At 41.2% G+C, this 12,633-nt stretch overlaps 1 protein-coding gene across 2 annotated transcripts in view; it reads left to right on the top strand.

The window, feature by feature from the left end:
• The first annotated feature begins 2,579 nt into the window (after window positions 1-2,579).
• LOC124860582 (polycomb group RING finger protein 3) overlaps window positions 2,580-12,633 on the top strand; it is a 63,755-nt gene continuing 53,701 nt past the window's right edge. Inside the window, exon 1 of one of the 2 annotated variants that reach the window (XM_047354008.1) lies at window positions 2,580-2,907. The gene's annotated coding sequence lies outside the window, so the exon portion shown is untranslated. The remainder of the gene's footprint in view (window positions 2,908-12,633) is intronic. The other variant, XM_047354009.1, reaches the window with a different exon arrangement.

Below are 12,633 nucleotides of genomic sequence, written 5' to 3'. Positions count from 1 at the left end.
TAATTTTTATTTTAAATATGGAATACTTTCAGCTAGTATAGCCACACATTAAAACAGTAAATTGTCTGAATCAATTTACTGTTCAGTTTTAAGTAAAGTTATATTCTATAAATTAGAATATGCTTTCAGGCTCGTTTATCAGATTAAACGTATTCATTAAAAATAACAACCTTAAAGCAAGTATTGACGATACCTTTCTTTAAGAACACGTTTGCATTGACATTTTTTATTGTTCGGATGTAATATTCTAATTTTAAATGTCGTGTAGTCATTGGCTGTAAGCGGCCATTGGGCGAGAGCCAGGCTACTGGACAGAAGGCAACAGTGCAAACACCGTGCAGCCATCCACTACAAAATATCTTAAAAGCAAAAGAGTGTGGGGTTATAGAAAACAAAATTAAAAATATTAATACACCATGTATAACACACAAGGAGATGTGATTTGAATGTTTAAAGTTTTGTAGAAGAAATCCTTGCTTGGCTGTCAGCCAGGGAATATTGCAGTTTAAATACAGCACCAATTTTGATTCAACTTCGTGATTTTAATTTCATGCACTTATGAGCAGAACCAGAGTAAGAGTTCTTCACTTTTTCGACCTCTCTGATTTGCCAACATACTCCTCCCTCTCATTAAGACAGACAATGAAATCATTTTAAATAAATAAATGCTGTACAAATGTTTTAGTATTAAAGAAATAAAAGATATTGGAAAAAACAGTATTAAAATAAATTAATCTCTATGAAAAAACTAGGAAACAGTAAGAGAAAAAAGCATATACCTGTAAACTTTCGATGTAAAGACGTAAAAAAGTAAATTAGGTACAACAATTCAAATGTTCTCTTAAACCTATTGTGCAATGTAACATTGTGGAATGACGTTTCTACCTTTAAATATTTTTACTGACTTATTTTTGTTGTATTGCGAAAAAAGGGCAAATTCTACATTACTGCCCTCTTGTTACTGTTTTTTGCACAGCACATAGTGTCAGCTTTTATCTAGTGATTTGTAGAGTAGGCAAATTATCTTAGTAATAATAATAAAAATAATAACAATAATAAGACACATAATTTATCAAATTAAATGCATTTAATTAAATCAATATAATAAAAAAAAACCCTCAAATTGTTGGTCCAGTTGACTTGATATCATACAATATTGATAAAGTCATCAAGTAGTAAAGACATTTAAAATAAAAATAGCTAATTTAGCATTTGTGTGTGTCTGTGTGTGTAACCAGCCAAATGATTAACTTTAAAGATGTATACCATGTTGCATATTGCATCTCTGCAACTGAATGCTTAGGCGTCACTTGGCAATAATCTGTTTCTTTAGTCTACCTTGTTTATTAATATGAAACCATGTTCTTATCATAGTAACAGTGTTTTATCACTGTATTGTAGTGCAGTTTCTATGTGTTGCCTATTTTATTTCTTTTATTTTTGGTTAGGAGTTGGCTTGAGAGAAACACATGAAAATCTGAATACTGTACAGCACTACATCGGTGAAAATGGTGAAAAAGGTAAAAGAAAGAAAAGAATTCATTCAAAATGCATGAAACATAATAAAGTTGTCAATACGTCAACATAGTCTAACAAAGCATTAGATACTCATTCAATTCAATTCAAAAAATACTTTATTAATCCCAAAGGGAAATTAAATGTTGTAGCTCATTATGAAGGTTTCCTCAAAGAGCCGTTGTAGATGCTGATGGCTGTGGGCAGGAAGGATCTCCTGTAGCGCTCCGTCTTACAGCAGATCTGAAGAAGCCTCTGACTGAAGACACTCTGTTGTTGTAGGACAGTCTCATGAAGAGGATGCTCAGAGTTCTCCATAATGTTCTTCATTTTATGAAGAATCCATCTTTCCACAATGATCTTCAGAGGTTCCAGAGGAGTCCCCAGAACAGAACCAGCCTTCTTTATCAGCTTGTTGAGCTTTTTTAAGTCCCTGGTTCTGATGCTGCTTCCCCAGCAGATGATGGTAGAAGAGATCACACTCTCCACAACAGACTTATGGAAGATATGCAGCATCTTGCTGCAAACACCAAAGGACCTAAGCTTCCTCAAGAAGTACAGTCTGCTCTGTCCCTTCTTGTAGACGGCTTCACAGTTGCATCTCCACTCTAGTCTGTTGTCCAGGTGAACACCGAGGTATTTATACTCCTCCACCACCTCCACTTCTTCTCCCATGATAGAAATAGTTTTTGACTTATTCCTGTTTCTCTTAAAATCTACAATCATCTCCTTTGTTTTAGTCACGTTCAAAATGAGATGATTGTTTCCACACCATGCCACAAAGCGGTCCACCACCTTCCTGTACTCAGCTTCTTGTCCATCTCTGATCCACCCCACGACTACAGAATCATCCGAGTATTTCTGCAGATGACAGGAGACTGTCTTGTACTGGAAGTCTGAGGTGTACAGAGTGAAAAGGAATGGTGAGTACAGTCCCCTGTGGTGCTCATCAGTCAGCCCACAGTATAATTCATACTTAGTTTTGTGAATCCATTCACTTTTGCAAAACAAAAACACAAAATTATTCAGTTTGTTTTGTTGGGGGGGGGGGGGGGGGGGCGTGGGGGGTGGTTCACTGTGCAGGTCAGTATTTGCCAACAAATTCAAACGTGGCCAATCAGAAAATATAAAGTCTCTGTGAATGTTTTTTCCTCAGAAAGTGATGGTAAAAAATTAATAATTAATCGCACATTCAGCCGATAACTTTTAAAAACCGACCTGAGCCCATTCACCCTACCCCTCTGCTTGCACTCTGCGCATGCGCCTCTGCTCTCCACAGAGTTTCGGCCTGTTCCGGAACCACTCGGTGATTCTCGCCTCTTTGTTACACTGATAGTGGATTTAACTCGGATTCAACCCAAACATCCAGCGGACTGCGCGGCTCTCAACCAGGTTAGTTCCTTCACATGTCCTCCTGTACTACGTGTGTCCGTCCTCGGCGGCACGGTCTGCGGTTTCACGGTACCGGTTCGCTCCCCGTCCGCTCCGGAGCATGCTGTACGTGTTGTTTTATACGCCTGTGTGGTGGTGTATGGCGGCGCCGGGCCCTGCAGTTGCACACCGGGGATGAGGTGGTGGCGGGGGGGTTTGTGAGAGGAAAAGTGTGCCGTTCAGACGCCTGTAACGCTAACCGGGCTGTCCACCGGTAGCCCGGTCTGTGGGGAGCTTCCTGTGTGTCTCGTTATGTTTAAATGCCGTTGTTTCTCCTAACCAAACATCAGTTCTTGGTTCCCATTGAGATGGAATGTTCTTGAAAGCTCATGCTCCACCATTAAGCTAACCTCTTCCCCCCCCCCCACGGTCCAAAGTTCATGCTAACATGTGGAGGAGGAGCTGCTTTGTGGCTTTGCGTTAAATTAAAATGAAAAAGTTGTTGCATATTTGTGTATCTTGTCTTGAGGGTGGATGTCGCCCCTCTCCCGGCTGCTGAGAGCAGCCTGACATTGTGGGGAGGAAGACATGCTGAGAGCAACCAACAAGTCTGTGCAGTTTTCTGAGAGGAGATGTAGATAAATAATCACTTTCATGCATGTGTGATGGAGTCAGAAGGACCTAATCAGGCTTTAGATTGGAAGATCTTGGACTTTTGGAGCCTGTGTAGCAAGCTTCATATTATTTACAGGTCTAAAGGTTTTTAGAAGAGGGTCAAAGTTGTGTTGTATTTGGATTAACAAGATGCATAAATCTAAAAGATATGAGACAATATTGCATGTTATTTATGAAGTTGATTTTTCTTAAGGTTAGTGCAAATCACCAAAGTTTGTTCTTGTACGTCAGTCTGTGGTCCTTCCTGGTTTTCTAATCACATTGAAAAGTGTGCTATTTGATTTAAGTAGTTTTCCAGGTCTGGAATATGTTGGAAACCAGATTATGAAAAAAAAAGTCAATTTCCCTCATTGTCTAAACTTTGGATCCATCTTCTAACATTCATGCTTTTTGCAATTTTCATATTTAATGCCAATCTCTGTAGAAATATCTGCAAGAAACTCATCATGAAATCCTGTTTAACCCTGGATGTTTCAATCTGGAAAACTAGGAGTTTTTGACATGAACAATGTTTACAAACCTTGTTGTTAACATGTTAGCATTTCCTCCATGTTTGTGGGAAAAACGGCCTTCATTGAGATCAGTTATCAAACTCCAGACCCGTGTTCTGTAATGTTTTGCTGTGCCTCTACTTCAACACAGCTGAATCCAATAATCAGCTCATTAGCAGGACTTTGTTGAAATCACTTGGCAACATGTCATGTGATTGGGGTTGCAGGACATGGATTTTGACACCCCGGGTTTAGATCGTCATCATGCTGCATGCTTTGTAAATTTGACTTTGACAAGAGTCCCATCACCATGGAGTGACTGTGACCACATGTTGGTCTGTTTGTGTCTATCAATCTGAAAAGACTCATTATGCCAAAGGGATTTATTTAAAATGAGATTAAACCTTCAGAATGACCTCTTATTGGTGGGGTTTCGTGGCCATGTGAACATGCCAGCTAAATGTGCCATTGTCGTTCTTGTTTTCTTAAAGTTTACTCTAGAGATGACAGTGTGAGAACACCTGGGTACCTTGTTCAAAACATCAAAGACCAGACTATGGCGGCAACAGCTTCAGTAGAGATCTCAGAGCCCCCATTCCCCAGCTAAATCTTGTTCCCTAGTCAGCTGGGAGGTATAATCTCTCCAGTGAAACCTGGGTCTGCCCTAAGGTCTTCTACCGATGGGTTGTATCCAAAACGCCTCCCATTGGAAGGCATACTCACACCAGCAACCTCAACGGGCTCCTTTCGGCGAGGAGGCGCAGTGACTCTTGTTGAGTAGGTCACCTACACCCTACAGTGGTGATGAACCCACCGTCTCTTTCTTATAGTCATCATTCACAGAAAATAACCTGATTGAGGGATGGAATGTAGATTGATTGATACATTTAGAGATGATCGTTTCTGCTCTGCAGTAACTTTATTACCACAGACCAATACAGCCAAACAGGCAGTGTTCTTACCCTGAACAAAACCCAGAGATACCTCTAGTTGGGACAGTAACGTCACCACAGGCTCAAACTTGAATGATACTTTATTATGAGTTAAGTTTTCATCTCCTCTTTAAGAAACAGCATTAATGTCAACTCTGATATCTACATTGTGTAAAAACACTCATATTATCTTCACCTGTCAAGTCAACAACCTCCCCGCCCTGAGATATCATGTCCCAATCATAATTTTTGACATTATAACATAATGTCTCTGTGTTAATCAGTGTGTAATGATCACAAATGACCTAAGAATAATCTATTATACCAGAAAATATGCCTCTCTGTCTGGTAAAACAATGTTAATGGTCCCTCTGGGCAGCCTGATAAAACTGCATGACAGCCAAGCAGGATACGGACTCAGCACTGCTTTATAATGAGAAAACTCAATAGAAACTGAAGCGGCAGAAAATGCATTTGTCTTTTTCTTGGACAGGAAATGAAATCAGACACCTCCCTAAATGAGCACTAAGCAACTGTAGAGGATCCCCCATTTGCAAATAAAGCTGCAGTTGGAGGTTTACATAATCTGCCCTGCTCTTGATATTTTTGTTTCTTAACAAAGTTTTTTGTTTTTTAATTGAGAAAGAGACTGAAAAGAATAAATCACATTTGGACTTACATGGAGGAGCTAATTGTATGTCAGATTAATGTTATAGGTGGAAGATGAAAGCAGAGATGGGTTTCTTGAAATAAAAACCAGAATCTGGTTATTATGAAATGCAATTTTTCCCTCATGTTACAGAGGAATTTAGCAGAAATGTGTGCTTGCATGAACCTGATTAATGCATCAGTCTCTCAACTGGTCTTTGTTACAGAGAAAAGCCCTGCAGCTTTCTGTTACATCACTGCAACATACATGGATGAGTTTAGGGGTCTTTGTCTGGAAATGACCTGGAGGTCTGGTCACACCACCAGCTACACCAACAAACTCCTTTAATTTAGGGAAACCTGCCTGAATTTCCATGTGACTTTCTGACTCCCATGTTATCAAGACAGGATTGTTCTGACTTATAAAGGAACTGAGAGGTTTTTTCTTTTGTGAAATATTGCACAACGCTGAGATGGGAAATGCGAAACATGGCAACAAGTGACAGAAAAGACAATAAATTATAGCCAACAGTTCTTTTTTTTGTTAGTTTTTTTGCATTTTCACACACTTTGCATTTAAAACTGATACCAGATATTACCTCTGGTTTCAGATGTTTTAAAAGACACTGGTTTGGGTCAGTTTGGATTACCTAAATAATTTCTATTTGCTAAATGCTAGAATGATGGGAAAATATATACAGGTCCTTCTCAAAAAATTAGCATATTGTGATAAAGTTCATTATTTTCTATAATGTAATGATGAAAATTTAACATTCATATATTTTAGATTCATTGCACACTAACTGAAATATTTCAGGTCTTTTATTGTCTTAATACGGATGATTTTGGCATACAGCTCATGAAAACCCCAAATTCTTATCTCACAAAATTAGCATATTTCATCCAACCAATAAAAGAAAAGTGTTTTTAATACAAACATTGTCAACCTTCAAATAATCATGTACAGTTATGCACTCAATACTTGGTCGGGAATCCTTTTGCAGAAATGACTGCTTCAATGCGGCGTGGCATGGAGGCAATCAACCTGTGGCACTGCTGAGGTCTTATGGAGGCCCAGGATGCTTCGATAGCGGCCTTTAGCTCATCCAGAGTGTTGGGTCTTGAGTCTCTCAACGTTCTCTTCACAATATCCCACAGATTCTCTATGGGGTTCAGGTCAGGAGAGTTGGCAGGCCAATTGAGCACAGTGATACCATGGTCAGTAAACCATTTACCAGTGGTTTTGGCACTGTGAGCAGGTGCCAGGTCGTGCTGAAAAATGAAATCTTCATCTCCATAAAGCTTTTCAGCAGATGGAAGCATGAAGTGATCCAAAATCTCCTGATAGCTAGCTGCATTGACCCTGCCCTTGATAAAACACAGTGGACCAACACCAGCAGCTGACACGGCAACCCAGACCATCACTGACTGTGGGTACTTGACACTGGACTTCTGGCATTTTGGCATTTCCTTCTCCCCAGTCTTCCTCCAGACTCTGGCACCTTGATTTCCGAATAACACGCAGAATTTGCTTTCATCCGAAAAAAGTACTTTGGACCACTGAGCAACAGTCCAGTGCTGCTTTTCTGTAGCCCAAGTCTGGGGAATGCGGCACCTGTAGCCCATTTCCTGCACACGCCTGTGCACGGTGGCTCTGGATGTTTCTACTCCAGACTCAGTCCACTGCTTCCGCAGGTCCCCCAAGGTCTGGAATCGGCCCTTCTCCACAATCTTCCTCAGGGTTCGGTCACCTCTTCTCGTTGTGCAGCGTTTTCTGCCACACTTTTTCCTTCCCACAGACTTCCCACTGAGGTGCCTTGATACAGCACTCTGGGAACAGCCTATTCGTTCAGAAATTTCTTTCTGTGTCTTACCCTCTTGCTTGAGGGTGTCAATAGTGGCCTTCTGGACAGCAGTCAGGTCGGCAGTCTTACCCATGATTGGGGTTTTGAGTGATGAACCAGGCTGGGAGTTTTAAAGACCTCAGGAATCTTTTACAGGTGTTTAGAGTTAACTCGTTGATTCAGATGATTAGGTTCATAGCTCGTTTAGAGACCCTTTTAATGATATGCTAATTTTGTGAGATAGGAATTTTGAGTTTTCATGAGCTGTATGCCAAAATCATCCGTATTAAGACAATAAAAGACCTGAAATATTTCAGTTAGTGTGCAATGAATCTAAAATATATGAATGTTAAATTTTCATCATGACATTATGGAAAATAATGAACTTTATCACAATATGCTAATTTTTTGAGAAGGACCTGTATTTGTTTTTTTAAGTAAAGAGAAAAATCAAATTCAGAAGTTTACATTTTTCTTTTTAAGCTGCCTGACTTGAATCAAGCATTTTTTGTATTCCTATGCAGTAGTTTACTGGAATCTAGGCCCATTTCCCCTGACAGACCTGGGGCCTCATGTACGAAAGACTGCGCAGCTTTCATATTAAAAGTTTGCAGAAGGGAGAAATTCTGAAACTTGCAGCGCGCAAAAAATATGCATGTACCAAACCATAGACATGTCGCCACACACGTAGCCTTCATACATCCCAGTCGGCGGTAAATTGGGCACAGCTGCACGTGGCTCTTAAACCACCCTGTCCCTGCCCATAAATACATATGCAAAGTAGTATAAATAGCCAGAAGGCACCCACCACGTGTTCAAATAACCATGACAACAGCGGTGGGCAGGAAGGGAAAGAAGACGAGATTCATGTAATGTGAAATATAGGTTTTAATATCGGAGGTGGAGGCCAGATATCAAATATTATTTGGCAGTCATTCCTCTGGACTCACTAACAAAACAAAGGAAATGTAGTGGCAGAAGGTGGCAATTGCTGCAATTGCAGGTGCAAAAGCATTTTCATTTACAGATCGTGACCATAACGCAATATGAGTGCAGTCGGTAGCCCCGATCACATTTGGAAATGGGCTCCTCGCTGCAAATTGCAGCAACATTTATGGCTATTCAGCAACAGTGTAGGGGAGTTTTACATATTTGGGCAATGCACGATGAGGTTGTCACGTATAGCTGGCATGGCATGGCACACAGGTTATTGCGAAATACCCTATCTGTCAGCCAGCTCCCCCTGAAAAGCTCAGATTGCAAGGAATCCCTGTGTAGTGACAACTTGAGCTGGAACCGGCAATGCATGGTTCCTCCTAGTGGCCCTCTGTAACCCCTTAGTTATATGCAGGGCTCAAAGATGATTGCCCTGAGCAACCTAAAGTGACTAATAAGCCACTCATCATGTGCCAGCCGGTCAGAACAATCTATGAACATAACTCCTTCTGAATTCTTCCATCATCAATGTTCCCCAGCTGTGCCAAATCTGCCATTGTTCCACAATTACAGGTCCTTCTCAAAATATTAGCATATTGTGATAAAGTTCATTATTTTCCATAATGTCATGATTAAAATTTAACATTCATATATTTTAGATTCATTGCACACTAACTGAAATATTTCAGGTCTTTTATTGTCTTAATACGGATGATTTTGGCATACAGCTCATGAAAACCCAAAATTCCTATCTCACAAAATTAGCATATCATTAAAAGGGTCTCTAAACGAGCTATGAACCTAATCATCTGAATCAACAAGTTAACTCTAAACACCTGCAAAAGATTCCTGAGGCCTTTAAAACTCCCAGCCTGGTTCATCACTCAAAACCCCAATCATGGGTAAGACTGCCGACCTGACTGCTGTCCAGAAGGCCACTATTGACACCCTCAAGCAAGAGGGTAAGACACAGAAAGAAATTTCTGAACGAATAGGCTGTTCCCAGAGTGCTGTATCAAGGCACCTCAGTGGGAAGTCTGTGGGAAGGAAAAAGTGTGGCAGAAAACGCTGCACAATGAGAAGAGGTGACCGGACCCTGAGGAAGATTGTGGAGAAGGGCCAATTCCAGACCTTGGGGGACCTGCGGAAGCAGTGGACTGAGTCTGGAGTAGAAACATCCAGAGCCACCGTGTGCAGGAAATGGGCTACAGGTGCCGCATTCCCCAGGTCAAGCCACTTTTGAACCAGAAACAGCGGCAGAAGCGCCTGACCTGGGCTTCAGAGAAGCAGCACTGGACTGTTGCTCAGTGGTCCAAAGTACTTTTTTTGGATGAAAGCAAATTCTGCATGTCATTCGGAAATCAAGGTGCCAGAATCTGGAGGAAGATTGGGGAGAAGGAAATGCCAAAATGCCAGAAGTCCAGTGTCAAGTACCCACAGTCAGTCTGGGGTGCCGTGTCAGCTGCTGGTGTTGGTCCACTGTGTTTTATCAAGGGCAGGGTCAATGCAGCTAGCTATCAGGAGATTTTGGGGCACTTCATGCTTCCATCTGCTGAAAAGCTTTATGGAGATGAAGATTTCATTTTTCAGCACAACCTGGCACCTGCTCACAGTGCCAAAACCACTGGTAAATGGTTTACTGACCATGGTATCACTGTGCTCAATTGGCCTGCCAACTCTCCTGACCTGAACCCCATAGAGAATCTGTGGGATATTGTGAAGAGAACGTTGAGAGACTCAAGACCCAACACTCTGGATGAGCTAAAGGCCGCTATCGAAGCATCCTGGGCCTCCATAAGACCTCAGCAGTGCCACAGGCTGATTGCCTCCATGCCACGCCGCATTGAAGCAGTCATTTCTGCAAAAGGATTCCCGACCAAGTATTGAGTGCATAACTGTACATGATTATTTGAAGGTTGACGTTTTTTGTATTTAAAAACTCTTTTATTGGTCGGATAAAATATGCTAATTTTGTGAGATAGGAATTTTGGGTTTTCATGAGCTGTATGCCAAAATGATCCATATTAAGACAATAAAAGACCTGAAATATTTCAATTAGTGTGCAATGAATCTAAAATATATGAATGTTAAATTTTCATCATTACATTATGGAAAATAATGAACTTTATCACAATATGCTAATATTTTGAGAAGGACCTGTACACACCTCTACGCAGCGATGGACGTGTGATTTTCTACACCTTGTCTACCTTTTAAAAATCATCACAGCCAACTTGTTTAGACTTAATGTGCTGATCCAACACTGTTTTTCCTTTAGTAAGAATGAACATGCCTCTTAGATAATTTACACGCATTTCATGCGCATCGGCTCACACAGCGATGCGCGTTGACATCTACAGTGGAGAGAACAAGTATTTGAAACACTGCCAATTTTGCAGGTTTTGCCACTTGCAAAGCAGTAGCAGCAGTGTAGAGGTCTTTAGTTTTTATCATAGGTACTTTTCAACTGTGAGTGACGGAATCTAAAACAAAAATCCAGAAAATCAAATTGTGATTTTTAAGTATTTAATTCACATTTTATTGCAATGCATAATTGTGTATGTATTTAATACATCAGGGAATAAATCAGGGAAACAAAACTTAATATTTGATACAGGAACATTTGTTTACAATTACACATATCAGACATTTCCTGTAGTTCTTGACGAGGTTTACACACAGTGCAGCAGGGTTTTTGGACCACTCCTTCATACAGATCTTCTCCAGATCCTTCAGGTTTCAGGGCTGTCGCTGGGCAATACGGACTTTCAGCTCCCTCCAAAGATTTCCAATTGGGTTCAGGTCCAAAGACTGTCTAGGCCACTCCAGGACCGTGAGATGCTTCTTATGGAGCCACTCCTTAGTTGGCCTGGCTGTGTGCTTCGGGTCATTGTCATGCTCGAAGATCCAGCCACGACCCATCTTTAATGCCCTTACTGAGGGAAGGAGGTTGTTGGCTAAGATCTCCCGATACATGGCCCTGTCCATCTACCCCTCAATACGATGCAGTCGTCCTGTCCCCTTTGGGGAAAAGCATCCCCAAAGAATGATGTTTCGACCTCCATGCTTCACGGTAGGGATGGTGTTCTTGGGGTTGTGCTCATCCTTCTTCTTCCTCCCCACATGGCGAGTGGAGTTTAGACCAAAAAGCTCTATTTTTGTCTCCTCGGACCACATGACCGTCTCCCATTCCTCCTCTGGATCATCCAGATGACAAACTTCAGACAGGCCTGGACATGCGCTGGCTTGAGCAGGGAGACCTTTCGTGTGCCGCAGGATTTTAATCCATGGCGGCGTAGTGGGTGATTAATGGTCTTCTTTGAGACTGTGGTCCCAGCTCTTTTCAAGTTATTGACTAGGTCCTGTTGTGTAGTTCTGGGCTGATCCCTCACCTTCCTCATGATCATTGATGCCCAATGAGCTGAGATCTTGCCTGGAGCCCCAGACCGAGGGAGATTAACCGTCATCTTGAACTTCCATTTTCTTATAATTGCACCAACAGTTGTGTTCTAACCAAGCTGCTTGGTTATTTTCCTTTAGCCCATCCTAGCCTTGTGCAGGGTTTACTATTTTATCCCTGATGTCCTCACACAGCTCTCTGGTCTTTGCAATTGTGGAGAGGTTGGAGTTTGTTTGATTGAGCGTGTGGACAGGAGTCTTTTGTGCAGATAACAAGTTCAATCAGGTGCAGTTAATACAGGTAATGAGTGGAGAACAGGAGGGATTCTTAAAGAAGAACCAACAGGCCTGTGAGAGCCAGGATTCTTACTGGTTGTTAGATGATAAAATACTTATTTCATGCAAATTAGTTACTTAAAAATCATACATGATAGGTTGTACATGCCGATTTGTGCGTAAAACATTGTGACGCAAAGGTTTTATGCATACGCACGCTTTGTACGTGGGGCCCCTTGTATTTGTAACCTGCCTGGCTCGTACACACTTTTTAAACCTTGTCCTTACATTTGTGTGTTGGACTTGCATCATGGCCTTGCAATGACTTTGTTGCTCTTAAGCCACTTTGTAGCTCATTTGGGTCCATTGTCCATTTTGACAAGCTTTAACTTCCTGGCTGATGTCCCGAGGTGTTGCTTCGATATTTCAATCATAACCATCTCTTTTTTAACGCTTAATGACCTACCATAGAACAAGTTTGCCAGAGCATTTTTTTACATTTGTACATGCTGTAGAGCCATTTTTTGAGCATTTCAATTTGCTATA

This window comes from Girardinichthys multiradiatus, chromosome 23, assembly GCF_021462225.1.
Source record: "Girardinichthys multiradiatus isolate DD_20200921_A chromosome 23, DD_fGirMul_XY1, whole genome shotgun sequence".
Lineage (NCBI taxonomy): Eukaryota > Metazoa > Chordata > Actinopteri > Cyprinodontiformes > Goodeidae > Girardinichthys > Girardinichthys multiradiatus.
The sequence above is the reverse complement of the archived record's forward strand: the minus strand, read 5'-3'. Positions and strand labels throughout refer to the sequence as shown.